This window comes from Lissotriton helveticus, chromosome 11, assembly GCF_964261635.1.
Source record: "Lissotriton helveticus chromosome 11, aLisHel1.1, whole genome shotgun sequence".
Lineage (NCBI taxonomy): Eukaryota > Metazoa > Chordata > Amphibia > Caudata > Salamandridae > Lissotriton > Lissotriton helveticus.
The window spans coordinates 648211758-648234930 of record NC_136072.1 but is presented as its reverse complement, the minus strand read 5'-3'; the positions used below and the strand labels follow the sequence as shown (position 1 = coordinate 648234930).

The 23173-nt window shown below is 45.3% G+C and overlaps 1 protein-coding gene and 1 long non-coding RNA gene across 9 annotated transcripts in view; one reads left to right on the top strand and one right to left on the bottom strand.

Moving 5' to 3' along the window:
• The window catches only part of LOC144791723 (disintegrin and metalloproteinase domain-containing protein 9-like), a 2314109-nt gene that overhangs the window by 1160349 nt on the left and 1130587 nt on the right, over positions 1-23173 (bottom strand). The gene's annotated exons all lie outside the window — the stretch shown is intronic.
• LOC144791726 (uncharacterized) lies at positions 789-22818 on the top strand. Its single transcript, XR_013602454.1, has 3 exons — positions 789-873; positions 22466-22523; positions 22646-22818. It is a non-coding gene; the product is annotated as an uncharacterized LOC144791726 (long non-coding RNA).

Sequence of the window (23173 nt, the reverse complement as noted above, 5' to 3'; positions counted from 1 at the left end):
GTGGCTGAGTGAGCTAAAGAATGGTGATGGATTAAACCCTGATCAGTTGACTAGGGGTGAGTGTTTGATTTGCTCAAACGCTCCGTCCATCATCCCCTTTTGTACAGCTCTGCATTGCAGTCAGTCTACAGTCACAGGATTGCACGGTCTGAATAACACCAGCCCTGTCCAGTACAACACGTCAGGTGTTACAGTGCTGCGCTGAGCTCTGCATTGCAGGCACTGTCACAGGCTCTGCTCTCTGGTCGCCATTTTTTTGGTGCTTTGGAGCAGTTTTGACATCTTCTGAGAGTTTCTCGTTGCTCAAATGGGTGTAATTTCTGATATTTATGTTTCTCGTTTTCATTGCTTAATTTTCCTCCTGAAAAAGTGTCACTCATAGTCGTTGAATGTCACTCATAATTCCACTTAATTTATGAAAATGTCACACATGAGCAACCTGAAACCTTGGCAGCTGTGTACCTTCTCCAATTAACTTCTATTAAGGGCATTTAGTATAAAGAAAATAAAAATAAGGTTAGTTTTGCTGAAAAAAAATCGAAATTCTACAAATTAAATAGGAGCGCAGGAATTCAACCCTAACTAAAAAAAATGTTCTGAAACTCTATATTTCATGCAGCTGCAGCACGCACTTTCACCTCCACCTGCAACAGCTGGAGCACAAATGTACAAGTTGCCTACACGACACATGAATTTCAATTAAGTTTTTAAAGCACTTTGGGGGGACATCCAGTAACGCTGTAAGAGACGTCAGCCAGGAAGTGACGTCACCTACCGTGCCAACATTATTAGGAACAGGCGAGGGTTACGCGCCCGGAAAATCGATGAGAAATGCAAAATAGGAGAATGACTGCTCTTCATTGCTCTTCTCAGGTGCGTTTTTCAGCAACCAGCAGCTCTAGGATTTCGCATCCAGCCCCTCTGTTCGAAATGCTTTGAGGTAAAAGCGAGGTCCGGAAAATATGGGATCGGCATCCATGAGTCCAAAATGGCTGCCCATGGACGCCCCCACTGAGCACACACTTCTCACACTCCAGCTCCAGTGATGCGAGGAGGTTATTATTTATTGTGGCATTGCATCGCTTCTGAAGTATTGTTTAATTCTGCAGCATGGTTTAATTGTGGCCTCGCTCTGACCTTCTTTTGGAGATAAGCTCAGCTAAGTTGTATTTTACCAGAAACCAGGCAGCTGTGTGTTTGTACATTTAAAATTTGTGCATTCCGTTTCCGAGCTCCTAATGCTCGTACGCAACAGCTGACTGGTACTTTTATCATTTTTTTAGGCTTAAAACACGTCTCGTGTATCTGTCACTTTTTGACCTTTCTGGCCTGTATATGAATTGCGCATCGGGTCAGTTTTTCCCCTTAAAACTGAAAACAACATACTTTCGTCTTATTAGAAACTGCTAGTTTCTAATAGCAAGAGGGTATGTTTTTTAGACATGGGTTTGTTTTTCAGTTTTATGGGACAGATCTCGACCCAAAGGGATTGGAGCGCTTTTACAAGGGCATCCATATTACACTGGGGCAAGTTTGTGTTCTCCTTTTAAGTTTACGTTATTTGTAGAGAATCACAGGATGTCTGTGCTTCCAATTTATTGGGTATGGACTGCCTAAGCCTATTTGGCAACCCCTGTCCATATGGTTTTCACAATATAGACAGTCTACTGGCTTTTTCTAGGGTATCTCCTCTATGTAACACGATTTGAGGGTGTCTTCAAGTAGCACGGCAGTTTTTCACCTCACATAGGATATGCCGATGCAAAGCTATTTTTCCGTCACTGCTGGGTGGAGAAATTTTCAACATTAGGGAACCACCAGTATAATAGTGTTTGTCTTTCAAATCATCCCTCCTATCACTGGTACCTTGATCCTATTGCCCGTGGTAAGGGACACAGGGGTGTCATTAATAAGGTCCCAGCTGTTTAGATCTCCCCAACTCTGCAAGCAACTATTTAAAATGTTAAAATCTCCCATCATATGCTCAGTATAAACATATATGTAGATGTCATAGGAGTTAAAAAAAACAGTGTTACAATACTTTGGCCTCCTACATTATTGTTTCTGAACCAAGCAGACCTCCATGTTTCTCACATCCATGTATGTATAGCGAATGTGATTTATTTTTCTGCATTCCGTGCATTGTAGTTATATTTATCAGAATATAAAACTGGCACTATAGATACAGAATACAGTGGGAAACCGGACCAGGCAAAGTAAATAAGTCTGACACTGCCCGCCAGCCTTCTGACTTGGTCTGTGCTAGTCTTGTACCTTCGTGTCTTGCAAAACTTTGTTTACAGAAGCTGCAGGGTTCTTGTGAGTCTAAAAAAATAGCTAAAAGCTAAGATTTGTTTTGTTCTCAGATAGCACACTGGCTATAGCAGTTCCTGAAAGAAACTACGCTGTCTCGCAATGTCAATTTCCTCTCGATTTTGTTTAATCTTTTCATCACAATTTTGTTATTCCTACCATGTTTCAAACTCTTCCTTTCTATATTGTTTTTAATCTACATAACTAAGCTCCTTTTTAGGTTAAAGCCTTCAAGACAGCGCAGCTGTCTGGTTTGCTGAAAACATCCTGGGAAGATCCAGAAAACTGACCTAGGAGTGCATTCACCCTTTGCTTACCATTGGCTTTGTGGTTTGTAACTCACATGTTCTGGCTTTCTAGCTGCTGGCTTTTTTTTTTGCTTTAGGCTGTCCAGCTCAAGTTCGCCCCTCCTGTTGCCCAAACCTTGTGTACTGTATTCTTACACATTTGCTCTCTGCTAACCGGCTTTTAAATCTTGTTCTTATCTTATCACATTTGCTGTGCATTCAAAGACATAGGTCAAATGTCAGGCTTTCTCTTTCAAGGACCTTGGTGTTTATTTTTCTTTCTCTGACTTCAAAGAGAGAGCATTTATGTGACAGTCCTGCTAAGTACCCACGTAAGAGGAGAGTATGTTGGAAGTTTTTCTTCCTAGCACACTACAAAAATGAACTATGCTGATGTATCAGAATTAGTACACATGATTTTTTTTGTAATTCTGAAGTGTGGTGGAAACAAATATTTGAATGTAACCCATCAATACACCAGGTGATGACATTAGCACACATTATAGGTTGTATACAGTACCATATTTTGGTGCAAATGTAATGAATGGTCCTTTAAATTAAAAATGTGTTGTCTGTAATGGCAGTGGGCTACCACACCGTGCATACTCCACACTATGCCACTCCACTGTAAGACACTCCAATCTATCCCACTCCACTCACCCCACTGCGCTCCTTCCCACTCCACTGCACACCAACATACCCCACCCCCTTCAGTTTGCAACAGTATACCCCACTCAATCTACCCCGTCCCACACCACTCCAACCCAATCTACTCACTTTGATCGAATCTACCCTACTCCACTCCAGTCTACCCCACTCTACTCAAACCCACCGTACCACATCCCACTTCTGTCTACCACACTCCACAGAAGATTACCACACTCTGCCCCAGTCTACTCCAAATCAACTCATTGTACTCCAATCTACCCTATTCTACTCTAATCAAACCCAGTACAATTTTCCACACTCCATTACAACATTCCACTCCAAACTCCACTGCAATCTATCCCACACCATATCAATCTATTCCACTCCAATTGACCCCACTCCAGTCTAGCACACTGTACCCCAGTCCACTCCACTCTACTCTACCCAAATCTACCCGATTCCATTCCAGTCTACCACAGTCCACTCAAATCTACCCCAATCCACAGCACCCCAATCTGCCCTAATGACTCCAATCCAGCCTATCCCCCTGCAATGTACTCAACCCTCACTCCACCTTAATGTACCCTTCTACACTCCAATCTACTCCACTCTACCTCACTCGACTCCAATCTCGATTCCATTCCAATTTATCAAACTCCACTCCCCCACTCTACACCAATCCACTGCACTCCACTCTTCCCCAGTCTATCCCAAGATATCCCACTCCAATCCACTCTACCCCAGTCCAATCTACCACACCCCGTCTAATCTACCCCACTCCTTTCTACCTCTTGCACTCTACCACACTCCACTCAACACAAATCTACTCCACTTAACTCCAATCGACCACTCTCTACTCAAATGTACCCCAACTACCTCACTCCAATCACCCCAGCTCCACTCCAGTTTACCCCACTTTGCCCCAGTCTATCCCACTTCACCCTATTCCACCCCACTGCAATCTGCCTCCTCCATTCTAATATACCATACTCTATTCTACCCCACACCACTCTTCCCCTTTCAAAATCAACTCCATTCCAATCTATCCAACTTCACTCTACCTCCTCCTGTCCACCCATCTCTACCCGCAGTTCACTCTACGCCATGTATCCCCCTCCACTCCATCCCAATATAACCCACCCCACCAACTTTTATCCAAGCTAGGCAGCTGCCACACTGGTGTACAACGTGTCTAAAACGCATTGCCAAAGCCAATAGCTTTTGCATAGGCAAGGCCCATTGGCTTTGCCAATGCTTGTTCCTCTCTAGTTGTCTGCTACTTACTTTTGTTCACATGATGCTCTGGATCAATCACCTTCTTACAGAAATGAACAATGTACAGTGGCTAGTGTTGAAAAGTACAAAGAATGATGAAGGAGCCAAGAGTGTAAGTAGGAGTCTTTATTCTCTGGTCATCCACTTTGCACCGTCCTACTGTATTCACAGCATTCTAACCTGCACTCCAGAACGTACCATGTGCTGGAAAGGAGTGGGGAGGGAAGGAACATACCAAAGTGATGGAGGTATGGGGAGGGGAGGATTAGGTTACAACAGCTACCTTCAATGTACAATGGCTATCTTGTAGTGTAGTTCCTATTATCCCAATAGGCTCTGCGCATTGGAATAATACCTTCAATAGTATAGGCCTAGACCAGACGTTAACTAGGTCTACTACTGTCGATATTAGACTTAAAGTTTTGGGTTTGCCAGCTAGCTCAGAGTTCACTAGAAACTTTCTCGAATGTTCAGGAAGGAATTAACTTCCCTGATTAGACAAGAAGGGATTTAGTTTCTGACAACCATAGAACATGACAACTTTGCTCTCCCCTAATCAAGAGTGTATCTCGAGAGTCGTGTGAACAAAAGGCAATTTATTTTAGTCAGTACGTGCATTCTTAGTCTCATCAGATTGTAGAGAAAAGGAAGAGACGGGCGTGTTCAATAAAAGATGTTATTTATTGATCAGTCTCTTTTCTCGTACAAGAGAAATGGATCGATATTATTGCAATACTTATCGTTAAGTAAAGTGCATACATTAAAAGCAGAAGTATAAAATAATACTGTAAAAACATTGATATGGTTTCTAAGCCATATGAAGGTTTTAAAATGAATAAAATATATTACATACACATATACATTTGACTAAACGTACTCAACTGGTGTTTCTAGATACGCCTACCCCGTGTACCTGACCTAAGCCTAATACGTGGGCGGGAATAGAAAGTTACAGTTTAAGTTAAGTTTGTTTTTGCCAAGTGACTGACTAAAGAATTCTCTGCGAGGGGTTATTCAGTTCTGTACCTGGAAGTTAGGATGAATGAGGGATGGTATCTCTCTTCTCTGCTCTCGATATTCCAGGCTGCCTGCGAGGGCTACCCGGAAACGCCGGTGCTGGATTTCTCGGCAGGAGAAAGCAGCGCGTCTCGTTCTCAGCGCGTCAGGAAGGCGGGGCTGCGCCAGCGGGGTCTGCTCTGCTCTGGGCTTCGGCAAGTATGGCTGCTCCGTCTCGTCACCACCGCGTGTGTTTGCATAGGGCAATATCGGTAATATTTATACCTTTAAGGTTCCGAGATTGACGTAAGGATGGACATAGATAAGTCAATAAGGATGTCATACGACCAGGTCGTTAGCACATTCTTTTGCTGAAGTTCTTGGTGAAATCAAAACAATGGCCGCAGGGTTTTTCCCAGGTTGTCATAGGTTTGATTTGTTATGAGAACTCCGTATGCCTTATCAGGGGCTGGAGGAATATCGCTTGTCTAATTAGATCGCAAGCGTTATGACCTAATCAGATAACACGTTCCTGTGCCGTAGTGTGGCTGCGTCAGATAACGGTATCTGCATCATGGGGGTTTGCTGCCTCATGGGCTGACTGCTAGTTAACTTGTTGGTTAACCAGAATAGGGTCAGGAATAGGGGGATCGATTCAGAACCTATAGGAATACATCACACCCACTCCACGCTAACTATGGTCATATTTACTAATCTATGCATAGTAAAACATAGTACAATATATTATAGAGTATTGTGTATACCTTACCACCCCAAAATACATAAATGCATTTTGAAATTTTCAAATATACGGAAGAAATGCAGTCATATGTATATTATGCGCTCAAGCTGTAGAATAATGCTAAAGTAATAACGCATTTGTATACATTATTGCTATTTGGTATATGAGATTTACACATGAAATGGCTCTTAATACAGAAAAAAGTTCGAGACCACTTCATCACAGAATATAATAACAATGAACATACCAGCGGGCAGCTAATGTCAATAAGCAGTCTAAAAATAGAAATCTTAGTTCTCTAGGAATAGTTTCTTACTTTAAGCAGAAGATAAGTGTCCCGAAAAATTGTAAAAAATAATTTGGGGCTGCTGAAAAAATTGCTGTCCGTGAACTGGAGGGAAAATTGTTCATGTGACTTTATTATTAAAGTTGAAGGCCAAATTCAGGGAACGCCGTGTACGAGTTAGTTCAAAAGTCCCTATTTCTGTTCTGGTGAGAACATCATATCATTTAGGCTTTCGAAAAAGTTGTCAACAGCTTCCTGGGAGAGTTCCACTAACTCGGAAATAGGTGTAACCATGCATTCATGCGCATGATTGTCTCCATTGACATTCTGATTTGGATTGCTGACAGAAGGTCGTACCTGATCGATGCTGCTTTCATCTTGTACTTCACTACCCCTTAATCGTAGTGGTGAAGCTTCCACGAATGCCGTCATCAGGATTGGTAGCCTTTGAGGGCAGCACAAAGCATGAGCCTTTGTTGGACTCAACAATGTTTCTGCATCCATTGGCGCATCCGATTGTAGCGTCAGACAGGTGTCTAACACACATTCTTCTCCGCATAGCAGGCACCTTAATACAGGTAAAACACATCGTTGCCACATTGGTCGAAATGATAGAAACCAAGTCATGTTCAGGTCTCTAAGCCGGGATAGTCCTAGGATTTTTGATATCCGGTCCCGGTATCCAATGGCTAGGATTGTTTCTTCCCTTGTCGCAGGTGTTTTGTCTGTGACATGGTTTGCCATAACGAAAAATAAGGACTAGGAATAGGATTCCTGCAATCAGTCCTAAAATGAGGGGAAGTCCGCCAAAAATCGAATGGACGAAGTCTGGAAAAATACCCAGTATGGCTTTGAATGGTGTTAATGCCATCGAAAATACTGTCTTAAATACTTGTGAGACCCCACTGGTATCAGAAATATTTAAGATTTCATTCAGGATTTCTGCGAAATGTATGGGGGAATTAGTTGATAACAATGAATGTATCTCTGCAGGCGTCCTTGCGACTTGTAGATCATATGTTTCTTTTGGTGACGTGAGCCTGGTCGGCGTCTGAAGAAGCACTGTTTTCATTCTGCTTAAAGTATCTATTCGAATAGAAGTAATTTTCAAGTTGGGCCATGCCCTTGCCTCCCTGTCTGGAAAGGAGCTGGGGAACAATGAGTGTCCACAGCACTTGACCGTCGCAGTCGTAGTTACGAGATAAGGAGTCCCGGGCATAAGACTACAACATCTGCGATCTACAATTAGAATGTAACTCCCATTATAGAGTCTTTGAAAGAATGGTTCTATCTCTGTTGCAGGTGCGCCTTGCTGGTGACATGAAAGGTTATTTGAGTTCCCTTCACAGGCTCCGTGCAAACTAATTCCGTTACACAGAAGTGTACCGCTTAGTGACACTGCACAATTATTGCCACTAAGAAATACTTTCTGTCCTTTATTACTTACACATGCATGTGAATAGGGCAGGTCCCAAGTTGTTTTAATGTACCCCTTTCCCAATTTCTCGTACATGCCAGCCTGTATATATTTTTGGCAGTATTGAAACCTGAAGGTTGAAATTGGAATATTTATCATCCCATGTATTATCCATTCACTGACAGGTCGTTCTGACATTGTCACTGGTAATCTCTCAAGTTTCTCAATGCTCAGGATTGTATAATCAGCTCCCTTTTGGGCCATACTGATTTGTCTATCAGTAAGGTTAAAGATATAGAATAGTGACGTTGTGTTGATTAAACGCCAAGGCACATAGCCTGAACGCAGATTTTGTAACGTCCAGCCAAGCTGTACAATAGAACGCAATTGGGACTGACCGTGTTGTAATAACAGTAAGTCTTGCGATAATATGTCGATTGCTGAAGACACAATGCTGTCCAAAGAAAAAATTCTGGAGGACAGAGTCATTAACCCATTGTCCACTACAGAAAGTGATTTTTCCAAATTAATACGGTCAATTTCCCGTATTCTCTCTGCTGTTTCAATTTGAGTAACCTTCCAGGCCTCATTGTATGCTGCATATACTGAGGCTGCTATGAAACGCTTTTGACGCTGTTTGCGTGGTCCCATAGTGAAATCACGCAAGTCAGCACCATCAGTAAGTAAAGTTAGGTGTTGCTTAATTTCTGCCAGTGTGGGAGTTTGTAGCCATTGAAGGCATAATTTGCCCACACTGTAGGTGGATATTATCCCTGGGTGATGTCTTTGAGGATATCTAGGGTCTGGCCTGGTCATTTTGAACCCCTGTGTTTTGTTCAGGAATCTGTCTTGACAGTTATTAGTATCTGTGGGCCAGATCAACCATTTTTTCCAATCAGGATGTGTTCTGTTTTGGTTTAATACATAATTTACGTCTATCTCTTCTTCTGTAGAACTATTGCTGTTCATTGTTGGTTTTGGAATAGACGGTTTATTTAAGTCTTTGATTTTGGCTAGGCCAAGACAGGTGGTTTGTTGAACAGTGTCATTTAAAAATATATTTTGTTCTGGGATCATGCAGGCTCTAAACAAAGATTCTATACCCTGTACTTGCCATTCTTTTGTACCCCAAACACTTTTCAATTCAACATTTTTGTCCCAATAATCAAAACCAAAAGTATTCATTTGTTCAAAGAATGAGTCTGAATATATCAATTTCGTGTTGGTTATCATGGTCTTCATCCCTGTCTTATTTGACAATTTGAAATTAAATGTTTCAGCATTACTTATGTTAAAACCTGAAAAATATGAATATTTGTCGTAAACGGTTCTTGAGCTTCCTTTTGGAGGGGTTGCACAATGTTCCCATTGATTATAATTTAAAACATTTCTAGGTTGTGCAGATCTATGTAGAAAATGGTTACCATAGTGGTTATAACAGTACATACTATCATAATTTGTAGAACCCTGCAAATAATCATGTTTGGTAAATTTAGCAGACATTACTAAGTCAGACATCATATTATTAATGCTTTCGAAGTCCCAATCATCAGCAAATGAGCTTGGTTTTACAAAGTCACTCAATGAGATCTTGATTTGGTGTGGATATTTCAGGATTTCGACCGGACCATAAATTTCATAGTCAGTGTTATCCCATGCTACCCCACCCGGTATAGGATTGGCTGTGAAGTTGGCTGAAGAAAGTTCTCTTTTCTCGACGTGTGAAGATGTGTGTGGTTTGAGGATCAAGTTGATTTTCTGACTTGCTGTGTCCATTTTAGCATATTTTCCCTCAATGAAGCGTCCCAAAGTTAGTACCATGATGAGCCAAAGTATGAGGATAAATGCACCAAAACCCACCCAAAATTCAAGCCACAGCCCCTGACGTTGCCTTCCTCACGGAGACCTGGATGAACGCCTCTTCAGCTCCCGACATCGCCATCGCTATCCCAGAGGGCTACAAGATCGTCCGGAGGGACCGCAACGCCAACCAGATGGGAGGAGGCATCGCCATCATCCACAGGAACACCATCCGTCTCACGACCAGCACCGACAACACCCTGACCAGCGCCGAACACCTGCATTTCCAGATCCACACCAACCCGAACACCACCCTCAGAGGCACCCTGATCTACCGACCCCCTGGACCACGCACACAATTCAGCGAGGACATCGCCGACTTCGTCAGCCCACACGCCCTCCCCTCCGCTGACTACATCCTCCTAGGAGACCTCAACTTCCATCTGGAAAACAACAACGACCGCAACACCAGCACCCTGCTAGACAACCTCGCCAACCTGGGACTCAAGCAACTGGTGTCCACCCCCACCCACCTCGCCGGACACACACTCGACGCCGTCTTCTCCTCCAGCACAGACATCGACTTCAGCCACGCCACAGAGCTTCAATGGACGGACCACAGCTGCGTCCACTTCACCTTCAAGAGAACAACGACCCACCACCACCAACAACAGGCCGCCCGCAGAAGCTGGAACACGATCACAGCAGACCAGCTCGCCACCTCCCTGAGCCAGCACCCTCCTGCCAGCTCAGCGAACCCCAACCAGGCCGCCGACTACCTCACAAAGTGGATCAGCAACTGCGCGGACGAACTCGCCCCACTGAGGACCCCGCCTAGCAGACCCGGCAGCAAGAAGGCCCCTTGGTTCACCGACGAACTCAAGAGCTCCAAGAAGAACTGCCGAGCCCTCGAGAAAGTCTGGAGAAGGGATCCGACACCGAACAACAGGACCTCCTTCAAGCTTGCCACCCGGAAACACCACCAGCTGATCCGCGCCGCCAAGAAAACAGCATTCAAGGACAGGCTGGACAACAACGCACACAACAGCAAGGAACTCTTCAACATCGTGAAAGAGCTCTCCAACCCCAGCGCAGGAAACAACGACATCACCCCATCGCAAGACCTCTGCAACTCCCTCGCCTCATACTTCCACAACAAGATCGCGGACATACACAACAGCTTCAACAACCAACCAACGCACACCATGACCGAACTCCCACCCCCCACCACCACCCTCCACGCCTGGACCCCGATCAGCACCGAAGACACCATCCGCACGATGAACTCCATCCACTCCGGATCGCCGACCGACCCCTGCCCTCACCACGTCTTCAACAAGGCCGACGCTGTCATCGCACCCCATCTGCGAGACATCATCAACACATCCTTCGACACCACCATCTTCCCTGAGAGCTGGAAGCACGCCGAACTCAGCGCTCTACTCAAGAAACCAACAGCGGACCCCACCGACCTCAAGAACTACCGCCCCATCTCGCTCCTCCCGTTTCCAGCCAAAGTCATCGAGAAGACCGTCAACAAGCAGATGGCCGCATTCCTCGAGACGAACGGATCCCTCGACCCCTCACAGTCCGGCTTCCGAGCCAACCACAGCACCGAGACCGCCCTCATCGCCGCCACCGATGACATCCGAGCCCTGATGGACAATGGAGAAACAGCGGCCCTCATCCTCCTAGACCTCTCCGCGGCATTCGACACGGTCTGCCACCGCACCCTAGTGCAGCGCCTCAGCAACGTCGGAATCCAGGACAAGGCGCTGGAATGGATCATCTCCTTCCTCGACGGAAGAACACAGAGAGTCCGCCTACCACCGTACAAGTCAGAGGCCTCCGAAGTCATCTGCGGCGACCCTCAAGGATCATCTCTGAGCCCCACCCTCTTCAACGTCTACATGAGCCCCCTCGCGGCCATCGTACGCAAACACAACCTCAGCATAATCTCCTACGCCGACGACACCCAGCTGATCCTCTCCCTGACCAACAACCCCGCCGCCGCCAGAGCCAACCTGCACGAAGGGATGAAGGAGGTAGCCGAGTGGATGACGACCAGCCGCCTGAAGCTGAACTCGGACAAGACGGAGGTCCTCATCCTGGGCTCCTCACCCTCCGCCTGGGACGACTCCTGGTGGCCTCCCGCCCTGGGCACCGCACCCAAACCGACAGACCATGCACGCAACCTGGGCTTCATCCTGGACTCCTCCCTCTCCATGACCAGGCAAGTCAACGCCGTCTCCTCGGCATGCTTCAACACCCTACGCATGCTACGGAAGATCTTCTGGTGGATCCCCACCGAGACCAGGAGGACCGTCACCCAGGCCCTCGTCACCAGCCGCCTGGACTACGGCAACGCCCTCTACGCCGGTACCACCGCCAAGCTCCAGAAGAGACTCCAGCGGATCCAGAACGCCTCAGCCAGACTCATCCTCGACATCCCACGAACCAGTCACATCTCCGGACATCTCAGAGACCTGCACTGGCTCCCCGTCAGCAAAAGAATCACCTTCCGCCTCCTCACCCACGCACACAAAGCCCTACACGACCAAGGCCCGAGCTACCTCAACAGCCGAGTCAACTTCTACGCTCCCAGACGCCACCTTCGATCAGCCAACCACGCCCTCGCCGCCGTCCCCCGCATCCGAAGAGCAACTACAGGAGGAAGGTCCTTCTCCTACCTGGCCGCCAAGACCTGGAACTCCCTCCCGACCGACCTGCGCCTGACCCAAGACCACCTCTCCTTCAGGAGGAAGCTGAAGACCTGGCTGTTCGAGCAGTAGCGGCACCCCCCCCCCCCCAGCGCCTTGAGACCCTACGGGTAGGTAGCGCGCTTTACAAGTGTCATTGATTGATTGATCATTGATTGAAGCCATGGAGAAACCAGATATGTTTCTTTCAGTTGTTTCAAAAGTTCTTTAGCTTTATCTTTAAAGGTTTTTGATGATGGCTGTGTCTTTGATTCACTGAAGCCTTCAGAGGAATCATCGAAGTTTATGAAGTAGCCGGATGCAGTTCTGTCAATTGTTCCAATTGGTTCAGGATTACTGTTTCTTGCATTTGCACTTGGTACTTCATTATAGATTGGTGTGTCTCTGCTAAATGTTTTTATTTGGGTTTTCAGAGGTCTAAGTTCCATTGCATTGTTGCATAGTCCTTGTTGTTCTTCTCTAGGCGTTTCGAATGTAATGAGCCTCTTAGTTAGGACCTCTGTACTGGTAGCAAACCTTGGTGTTCTGCTACTTATTGGGAGTCCACTTGGCCTACTATTCGTTATCGGCCACATGATTGTGGTTTTACCAGGTCGATGGATACAACTCGGTTCTCCTTTTAACCAGCAAGCGGCGGTAGTACAACTGATCTTGTCCCGTTGACAGACAAGACAGGAACTGCTTTTCTGTAAGAAGGCCCAAATTCCTTCTTTACCGCGATCTTTTCTCTGACCAGATCTCCGACTTTTGGAATCCAGACAGGTCTTGCTGGGACAGGTGGTGGTTCTTCAGTGGTTGTTGGCTGTTGTTTCAACTTTATGTTGCTCAGGTCTTTTCTTGTTTTTGTTTAAGTCCTGCAAAATAGCCAAACGGTCTTTGATATCAAAGCTTTTTTCTTTCACCACTGAAGTCTGACTATCAAGGTCAGAGATCAACATCCTAGTTCCAAATAATAATTCGTACGGACTGAATCCCTTCAGAGAATTTCTTGGCAAGTTATTTAGACTACGTTGGACACTTATTAGATGTTTGACCCACCCAGCTCCCGAACCTAATATCCTTTCCGTTATAGATTGCTTTATGCCTTCGTTTTTTCTTTACACCATCCCGTATCCCTCAGGAAGGAAGTGAGAAGATTCCCGCTGTGCTATGCTCATTTGGCCATGTGTCCCCTCAGGCTGGAGGGCTAGAGTGGAAACAATGGTCAAACGTAGCATGCTCTTAGCGTATATGCCATTTAGACTCGCAAATCTTTGTATAACAGTCCAGACGTCAGCCGAGTGCTGGTGGTCTACATTATAAGTGGAAACTAGCCTGTATATGTTAATCGCAAGCCTTGCTTTTTACTCTTGATTTTTTCTGGAGTAAAACGACGAGGTATGAAGCTGTTTCTCTCCCCAATGCGATCTCTGTTGTAGTTTGGGCAGTTTTTTACAAACATGGTGTGATGCAGGCTCATGCCTGGCCACCAGTACCGTGATTGTAATTCTTTCACAGAATCTTTTAGTTTGAGGTGTCCGAGACCCTCGCCCATATGTGCGTCTGCGATTAACAAGTTTCTCCTGTCCATGTTTGGAATCACTCTATCCCCCACTCCAGGGATTCGAGCAAAAGGGACGGAGTTTGCATCGATTATGTATGTATAATTGAGTGGATAGTTGATCGGTAGCGCTGAGCAGTCGCCTTTTAATGACGTTTTCACCGCCAGCACTGTTTCACCGTCAATGTATTTTAATGTACGCTTTTTTCGAACTACGGGAGCCGATTTAGTTGTTACCGCTGTGGCTGTGTCAGCCAATGAATTCCCTGCAACGTGAACGCCATCACGCTGATGACTCAGTGAGTGTGTCACGTGAGTCTTTGGTAGTTCTTTTTGTAAAAGAGCTATTTGTTCCCAGAGCAGTTTCTGCTTTATTGTTGCATCTGTGTCATCTTTGTAACCGTTTTGAATCCATGTCTGCAAATCATTGTTATATGATTTGACGCAGTAATATGAATCTGACACTATAAGTGTCGGGAATTCGCGATCCGCATTATCTAGCGCCATTTTCAATGCTAATATTTCAGTTTGTTGTTCTGAATTAGTTTCAACTGAGTGTGTTTTTGTTAATAGAGGTCTTAGTTTACCTCCGCGCCACACTTCTTTTGTAATCCCACATGTGGGGTTGTATGCTTGTTCTCCCCAAACGGGGGGTTGAACATGTCCGTCTGTATAAATTACACAGGCGTAATGTCGTAAAGGCAGAATATCGATTGGCAGAGGGAATGTTCTTTCATATTCTAGATTTTTTAATTCCTCTAGTTCTGGATCAAAGTAGTAGTATACTTTGTCCGTTGTGATTGAATTCACCCATTGTATCCATTCCGGATTCAATGTTGTTGTTGGTAAATTACACGGCGTTGTTAATGCCTCAAAGGCTGATTCAGCTGTTCTGACAGTGATTTGTCTACCGTCCGCTTGATCTTTTTCTCTAGCTATTGTGGTTTGAACTGCATGAACAATTTTTTCTTTAATGCTGAATTTCTGTTCAGCTTCTGTGTACAAGTGTGATTTGAATGCAATTGGTACCTTTTCTCCCTCATTAGAGGTCAGGTATGTGAATCCGCATCTCCCTGGGATGACTCGGATCACAAGATTGCGTGTGTTATCACGTGTTTCTAATTTTGTTTTAATTAGCATGTCTGTTTGTAAGGATCTCAATATTTCTGTGTGTATTTGAGTCCAATTAGATCTTTTAAAATCTGGTTTTATTAGATCATAAAGGGGTTTGACCCTTTCTGCGTAATTTGCAATATATGTTCTTCCGAAATTTAGGAAGCCTAGAATTGACTGTAGGTTTTTTAGTGTCTTAGGTGCTTGGAGTACGGCACATTTTTCTAGAAAATTGTCAGCCAGGCTTTTGCCTTCACTTGATAATTCATATCCTAAGAACAGGACTGTCAGATGGGCAATTCTGGATTTTTTAAAGTTGAATTTGTAACCCTCTGCTGCGAACCCAAGTATTATGGTGTTCACTCTCTTCAAGTGAGTCTCCAAGTCATCATCTGTTAAGTATATGTCGTCGACATATGATAATGCTTCGTCGTCATATATTTGTAGTAATTCTGTTACTCTCGCTGAGAATACTCCCGGGCTGTTCTTGTACCCCTGGGCTAACCGACAGAATTGTTTTTGAGTGCCATTTATTGAGAACGCAGACAAATATCTGCTCTCTGGTGCTCTGTTTTGACAAAAGAATCCATTAGAGATGTCTAAGGTTGTTTTGTATTTTTTGCGCACTATGTTATTCATTAGTGCAGCACTATGTGAGTTTTGCACTGCAAAAGTTTTGCAACATGAGTTAAGGTGTCGGTAATCCAAAACTAGACGGTATGAATTGTCTGGTTTGGAGACCGGAAACAAAGGGTTGTTCATTTGTGAGGTGCAAGTTTCAATCACCCCCTGGTATTCTAGCTGATCTAGAATTTCTTTTACCTGTTTTTTAGCTTCTTGCTTAATTGGGTACTGCCTTTGTGCAGTAGGTTGCGATTTTAACTGGATTTTGTGAGGAGGAGAGTCCTCATCCCATCCTACGTGATTTTTATATAAAGCAAGAGCTAGAGCTACTGCCCACTTTCTAGCAAGTGTGTATTTTGTATGAATTGGGATGTGATTTGAGAAGGCAGGCATAATTACTTCTTCGCCATGAGGGCACTCCCTGACAAATTCTGGTGGCCAGTCTTTTTCAGCTAGAAGGATGTCATAGCCCTTGGAGAGATTATCCCAAAATAGTCCCCTTATTTTTCTAGTCTTATCTCCCTCTATACGTAATGTTATTTCGTATATTTTGTGAGGTTTGCTAACTCTGGTGTCTGCAGTTTCCACTTGAAGATATTCATTCGTGTCCACTGTCTCCAGATGATTCATAAGGACTTTGCGAGCTATGCTCACTTCTGCTGCGCTGTCTAGCATTGTCTGAGCCCATTCTCCGTTTTTCAGTTGTGTCCTCAGTATTCTCGGCATTGCTAACTACCTTGATACTGGCTACCTTCTTTTTTGGAAATTGTAATTTCTTTTTTAGGTGAGCAGGTTCCTTGTCTTTGGACTTGGCGTGCTCTTCTCTTTGTTCTGATCGTCCTCTTCTTTCCGATTTCTGCGAGGAAGTCTGAAAAGATTGAGAGGGACGTGTATCAATGTCTTGATATCTATCAGGCTTTTTTATATTATCCCTATTTCTAAGGTTATATCTTTTCCCAGAGGGGTCACTCTGGGGTGACCTGTGTCTTTGGGTCGGAGATTTTTCTCTTCGCCTTGGAGACCTGCCTCTGGACTGGAATTTCTTTTCTTTAGGATTGGATTGTTTGTTTCCATCCCAGCTCTTTTTCTGTGATGTTTGAATTATTATTAAAAAATATTTTTTCAGGACTTTCAATCAGTTGTGGTTTTACTGGTATTCCACCTAGACTATCTCTACCTAGTTCCTCATATGATTTTTCTATGATTCTGGCAATTTCAGCTGGTTGGTCTGCTATATCTGTCTCCTTTAACCTCTGGCGGATCGCCACGTTTGCTGCTTCTCCCTTTATGTTGGCTAATAATATAGCTGAGACCTGCTTGAAGTCTTTTAGTAATTTCATACCAAGAGTTAAAGCGGGTTCTGGACCATATTCGTCTTGAATTTGTTTTAGCACATCTGGTATTACCGAAATGGATGGAACACCGTGCGTTTTTAGGTTTTGCCTCGCCAAAAAGATGCGCTCTGCGCATCTTTTTCGCGCAGGCGAAAACCTGATGAGAATTGTAGTGTGCTTTGGGTCGGCCCTCCTCATTCATTGGCTGGCTCCGTAAATGGAGCCTTGCCATTGGACGAGGGGCCTGTCCGTCAATGCCGGACCAGACACGGGGGCGTTCCCGACATTCTTTGGCTTTTGCCGACGTCACGCGACGCCGGGAACGCCCCCGAGTCTGGTCCGGCATTGCCGGCACTGTAGGGAACGGGACGGACATGGAGCTCTCGGCTGTTGGGGAGCGAGTGTTTGCAGCGGAGGCACTGCTCAAGCGTCGGGTGCGGAAGGTGAGCGAAATGTTTGCCGGTTCCCTTTTAAAAGCCATTGGTGTGTGCGCCACACACGCGCGCATCCTGCTTTCATCATTGTACGGTGAACGGGAGTGGGCGCCCCCGCCTCTTCCCGCCCTCCCTCCCCGCAGGAGCTGCTGCCGGGGATGAGCCGGCCATGGCAGCCAGCCACACGGGAGGTCACACGCTGCTGCTCTTAATATTTTCCAGGCGCCTCGCCCTCCTCCCTTCTGCCGCCGCCGCGGGCACATCAGCCCCTTCATCGCGCACAGATCCGCGGCTTCCGATCCCCGGCCGCGCCATCTTAGAGGCAGCTGGAGAGGGGGTGGTGCAGCACGGGAGCGGGGCAGACGATTCACGGCAAACTTCTCTGGGCAAGGTCACTGCGTGCTTTCTCTGCCGTTCCACAACCGACACAAAACATACCGTCACACAGGTTTACCCTTCTGCAGATCCCATCAATGAAACCCGTAAGCCTCGGGTGGCACCGAATGTTATTATTCTTTGTCAAATTAGGCACCGAGTAACTTACAGAGCAGAATTAAACGTTGCTTGTATAGAGCGAGGTAAAAGCAGGCGACAATACAATCTTTTATTTAAAGACAGGGCGTTCGGGGTAGACGTGTCTAAAGACGAAAAGGAGGACACTTTAGGGCATTTTTAGAAAATGGAGAAAGAAAGAGCTGGGTTATCAGGGTTGTTGGTGCATTCAAATGTGGGTCAGGTTCTCGGCGCCATCACCAGTCAAGACGTCTCGCACACAGAATTAAAACTGAATGCGAAGAGAGCTCGCCAAGACTGCGGGAAACACTCGTGCGCTTTCCGAAAACAAAGCAACAAGCTCCCGGCGCAGCCTTTTCCGCGCCAGCCCCCTCCCCGCCCCTTTCTCATTTCACTGACAGGAAACTTCAAGTTGAAAAGAAAACCCCACACACGCTGCCTGGAGGCGGAAAAGAATCCACCAGCCTGTGTGCGCGAGCTGCCGGGCGGGCGGCGCTGCCTGCAGCCCACAGAGCCAGGGTCAGAGGCGGAGAAGCACCAGCGCCGGGAGTCAGGCACTGGCCCTCGTGGGCCGGCTTTAGGGCATTGCCACTGGTGCGGTCGCACTGTGCGATGTCCTGTGGAGGGGGCGCCGACCTCAGGGCTGGGCGCTGCGTTTAGCAGAAATGTATGATTGGAGAGATATGGGGCAGTTGTGCCCGGTCGTTGTGAGAGAATCTGAGGAGGCATTCATGTGGTGTGGGGGCCCCATTTAGGTGGTCGGACTCACTCCCAAGTCCGATATACTGGTTGAACTCTAGCTCCATGACACACACAAGGTTTTTTGTGCTAAAAGACGTTTGTGGGCTGGAAGTCCCCTTGGCCCAGTAGAAACAAAGTAAGGCCACAACTTTCATCAAGGGGGTGGGTGTTTCGGTATTAACGGAACGCCAGGCCCACATGTTTGTGGCGTGCGCCCCTTCACTGTGCTTTGCGCAGGGGTGGCGTTAGCCCGACTCTGGATTTGAAATGGCTTGCTACCTAACATTTTCAGAACAAAGAAAGGGGTGTGGCAGTTATTTTGATGAGGAGAAAAGATCATGGGCCAGAAGGTGTGTGTGTGGGGGGGCTCTGTGTGGGTGTGTGTGGGGGGCTTTGTGTGGCTGTGTGTGGGGGGGCTCTGTGTGGGTGTGTGTGTGGGGGGGGGTTTGTGTGTGTTGGGGGGGCTCTCTGTGGGTGTTGGTGTGTGTCATTTGCGAGAGATAAAGCTAGTGGCATTGTAAATGACAATGCCATTTATTTATGTTAAAAAAAAACATAAATAAAAATAATGTCAAGAGCAATGCCAATCGCTCTAACTTTAACAAAGGCAAAACCATTGCATTGTAAATGCTTGTTGTGTAAATGGAAGCAAAGACTGTACCCCAAGTGTCACAGTCCTCAATGTGTGGTGCGATTCCCATTGGAAGACAGATAGTCAGAATCCTGTGTTTTTCTAACGGGGTGGTGTCAGGAAACACCGCCTCTATTTGGGTTATTTTCTGTGCCAACCAGAATGGTATTTGTTCCCGTTTAGCTGGTACTTTACCTAGGCAGGACTGTATGTTCTGTGGTGTAATTTTATTTGTGTTCCCCTGGTGAGGGGTCAGCTGTGGAATTTTAATTGCTGGCTGAATTGTAGAAGTCCGCATCACATACTGGACTAATTGTCTATGTATTTTTATTAATTGTTTTAGCTGTGTTAAAAGGTTTGCTGCAGACATCCCGTCGATGTCTGGATGTGGTGTGAATCCGGCTAGGACCGGCCACGTTGCTCCTGGTCTACCTAAGGGACCGAGCCTGGTGATGTGATTATTATGTTTTAGGGCGCCATCAAATAAGAGCAGGTGCTCTTGAAATTTGAGTGGTACTTCCACCTCCTCGAAAGGAGTGTACGTTTCAGGAGGTTCCTCTATTTTGTAATAGTGGAAGTACTTTGTTACAGCATTTGCTGCTGGAAAATTTATCCATGAATAGTATACCTCTGTCTGCCGATATTCGTGTGCCTCAATTACGAATATGACTGTACCACCTCTAGGTGTCAGTCCATTTTCTATAAGTTTTAAGGTTATAGATTTCCTTTTGATGACCGGGATGAGTATTATGTCCTGGTCTGCATCTTGTATAGCAGCATCAGCTGCTGCGAGTTCAGTTGCTAATCTAACTGCCTCTCTTTCATCATCACTGTCTACCATTTTACCGACAGGATGGTTACTTTGTTTGTTTGCAGATCAGGTTTCTTATGGAAACAAAGATTAGATGCACAATATTTTGGAACGGTTTATCCTTCAACGTTGACTAAACCAAGTACCATACATAGGAGTTTCCTCCTGCGAGGTTTGGCGGATATTACCTTTCACCCACTCCAGACGTCTTTGGAGTATTATGGGAAAAAAGGGGTCTGAGTGAGAAAGCACGACTGAGTTACTCTAAATGTCTTACGTTAGTTTTATCGCCCTTTCCAAACGCGTTGGGCGCCATGTAGTGTAGTTCCTATTATCCCAATAGGCTCTGCGCATTGGAATAATACCTTCAATAGTATAGGCCTAGACCAGACGTTAACTAGGTCTACTACTGTCGATATTAGACTTAAAGTTTTGGGTTTGCCAGCTAGCTCAGAGTTCACTAGAAACTTTCTCGAATGTTCAGGAAGGAATTAACTTCCCTGATTAGACAAGAAGGGATTTAGTTTCTGACAACCATAGAACATGACAACTTTGCTCTCCCCTAATCAAGAGTGTATCTCGAGAGTCGTGTGAACAAAAGGCAATTTATTTTACTCAGTCAGTACGTGCATTCTTAGTCTCATCAGATTGTAGAGAAAAGGAAGAGACGGGCGTGTTCAATAAAAGATGTTATTTATTGATCAGTCTCTTTTCTCGTACAAGAGAAATGGATCGATATTATTGCAATACTTATCGTTAAGTAAAGTGCATACATTAAAAGCAGAAGTATAAAATAATACTGTAAAAACATTGATATGGTTTCTAAGCCATATGAAGGTTTTAAAATGAATAAAATATATTACATACACATATACATTTGACTAAACGTACTCAACTGGTGTTTCTAGATACGCCTACCCCGTGTACCTGACCTAAGCCTAATACGTGGGCGGGAATAGAAAGTTACAGTTTAAGTTAAGTTTGTTTTTGCCAAGTGACTGACTAAAGAATTCTCTGCGAGGGGTTATTCAGTTCTGTACCTGGAAGTTAGGATGAATGAGGGATGGTATCTCTCTTCTCTGCTCTCGATATTCCAGGCTGCCTGCGAGGGCTACCCGGAAACGCCGGTGCTGGATTTCTCGGCAGGAGAAAGCAGCGCGTCTCGTTCTCAGCGCGTCAGGAAGGCGGGGCTGCGCCAGCGGGGTCTGCTCTGCTCTGGGCTTCGGCAAGTATGGCTGCTCCGTCTCGTCACCACCGCGTGTGTTTGCATAGGGCAATATCGGTAATATTTATACCTTTAAGGTGCCAAGATTGACGTAAGGATGGACATAGATACGTCAATAAGGATGTCATACGACCAGGTCGTTAGCACATTCTTTTGCTGAAGTTCTTGGTGAAATCAAAACAATGGCCGCAGGGTTTTTCCCAGGTTGTCATAGGTTTGATTTGTTATGAGAACTCCGTATGCCTTATCAGGGGCTGGAGGAATATCGCTTGTCTAATTAGATCGCAAGCGTTATGACCTAATCAGATAACACGTTCCTGTGCCGTAGTGTGGCTTCGTCAGATAACGGTATCTGCATCATGGGGGTTTGCTGCCTCATGGGCTGACTGCTAGTTAACTTGTTGGTTTGTTAACCAGAATAGGGTCAGGAATAGGGGGATCGATTCAGAACCTATAGGAATACATCACAATCTTGGTGTCTTCTGTTCAGGTACAATTTAAGTAATTAAAATTTCAAATATGTATTATAAAATGTATGCCTAAATGCTATACAATGCCGGAAATAGGTTATGTGGTTTATTTATTATAAACTTAATATGCTAATATATTTAATTATTTTCAAACCTCAGGCTTATGACAAATTCCTAAATAGAGCACAGATGACTCCAAGCCTCATCAGTTTTACAACGTTTCTACAATACACCTTTGTTTGCCTGGTTCTGCAGAATGGGCAGTGGCCCTTTTTTGTGAGCTTAGTTATTCACCTTATGGTAAAAGAAGTTATATGTATAATTGCACAAAACAATGAGTGGGACTAACCTTAACAAATGCCAATGTAGCACTCAATTAGACCACAAAAATATACATCCTACTTAATACTAGGCAAAAAACATAGTTTTCTAGATAGGATGTAATATAAAAAATCTACACAAAAAGGTGCTGGGTCAGATAAAAATATAGCGTCTCCATAAGAAATCAGGAAACTAACTTACATCTATTTCCTCTTTATATCTAGCCGGTGTTAAATAAGGGAAAACAAAAGAATAACCGTTTTTCCATTCTCCGTGGATCAGGTAAATCAGATAAGTAACTATGTCCTTCTAACCATATATAACATCATCGTCCTACCATATACCTCATAGACGAGGATTCTTTGGTTAAATATATCTTTCTTCTCTCATTTTATTCTGTACAGGACTAGAGGCTGAAGAAACTCCGGCACGAAGAAACAGAGCTACACAAGCAGGTACCTCCGGTGAGGGAACATGGATGCGGACAGGAACCCGGTGTTAGACCGGTCAGCCTTTTGGGTGGTCCCTCCTAATTTTTCTCCCCTTTTTGCCTTACATATTTTTTTTGTTATATGTCCACTACATTTTTGGTGTTGACCCTAGGTCTCTGGACGCCCATGGTTACTCATTAACCATGTGGCGTAAGGGCTCCACTAACATGGAAGGAGGGTAGGGGAATCACAAAATGGTGGCCTGTCCAAATCACCTCATGACCCAGGGCCATAGGGAAGCATTGAGGGGTTCCAGAACCTTCTGACCCACTCTGGAGTCACTGGCCCCAGGCTATAAAAGGTGGAATGTTGGGTGGCCATTTTGGTTGTTGACCCTGTCGTTGTGAAGGAGTGCGATCGGTCAGGAGTTAAGGCTGCCTGAGGGGAGGACGGTGCACTGAGGAGGGGGTTGTCTGTTTCTGGACTCTCTAGCCCTCTTTA